The sequence below is a fragment of the Saccopteryx leptura genome, chromosome 4 (genome assembly GCF_036850995.1).
Source record: "Saccopteryx leptura isolate mSacLep1 chromosome 4, mSacLep1_pri_phased_curated, whole genome shotgun sequence".
In the NCBI taxonomy this organism is placed as follows: domain Eukaryota; kingdom Metazoa; phylum Chordata; class Mammalia; order Chiroptera; family Emballonuridae; genus Saccopteryx; species Saccopteryx leptura.
This window is the reverse complement of record NC_089506.1, coordinates 60,322,658-60,323,529: the sequence shown is the minus strand read 5'-3', so window position 1 is coordinate 60,323,529 and position 872 is coordinate 60,322,658. Positions and strand designations below refer to the sequence as shown.

Sequence of the window (872 nt, the reverse complement as noted above, 5' to 3'; positions counted from 1 at the left end):
AAGTTGGAAACAGGGAGGCAGTCAGACTCCCTAATGCGCCGACTGGGATCCACCCGGCATGCCCACCAGGGGGCGATGCTCTGACTATCTGGGGCATTGCTCTGTTGCAACCAGAGCCATTCTAGTGCCTGAGGCAGAGGCCATAGAGCCATCCCCAGCGCCCGGGACAACTTTGCTCCAATGGAGCCTTGGCTGCAGGAGGGGAAGAGAGAGACAGAGAGGAAGGAGAGGGGGAGGGGTGGAGAAGCAGATGGGCACTTCTCCTGTGTGCCCTGGCCAGGAATCGAACCCAGGACTCCTGCATGACAGGCCGACACTCTACCACTGAGCCAACCGGCCAGGGCCCACTTCTAGTTCATTTTTATGTGATGAAAAATAAGGTCTAATTTTATGGTTGTTGTTCAGTTTTCCTAACCCCGTGTATTGAAGTGACTATTTTTTCCCCAGTCTGTATAATTGGCTCCTTTGGTCAAATATTAGTTGATCATATATGTATGGGCTTATTTCTGGACTTTCTATTCTATTTCACTGTTCTTTGTGTCTGTTTTGACACCAGTACCATATTGTTTTAATTACCTTAGCTTTGTAGTATAATTTGAAAACAAAAGGTATGTGTGATACCTTAAGCTTTTTTTCTTTCCCCACAAAGTTGCTTTGGCTATTCAAGATGTTTTGTGGTTTCATAAGAATTTTAAGATTTTTTTTCTATTTCTGTGGGAAAATGCCATCACTATTTCAAATAGGTTTTTATTGAATCTGTAGATCCTTGATCCTTTGATCATTTTAATAATAATAATAATAATAATAATTCAAATCCACAAACCTGGTATATCTTTCTATTTGTTTGTATGTTATTTAGTATTTTTCATCAA

At 41.7% G+C, this 872-nt stretch overlaps 1 non-coding gene across 1 annotated transcript; it reads right to left on the bottom strand.

Annotated features, from left to right (window-relative positions):
• Positions 1-268: 268 nt before the first annotated feature.
• Positions 269-344, bottom strand: TRNAD-GUC (transfer RNA aspartic acid (anticodon GUC)). Its single transcript has one exon. It is a non-coding gene; the product is annotated as a tRNA-Asp (tRNA).
• Positions 345-872: the final 528 nt, after the last annotated feature.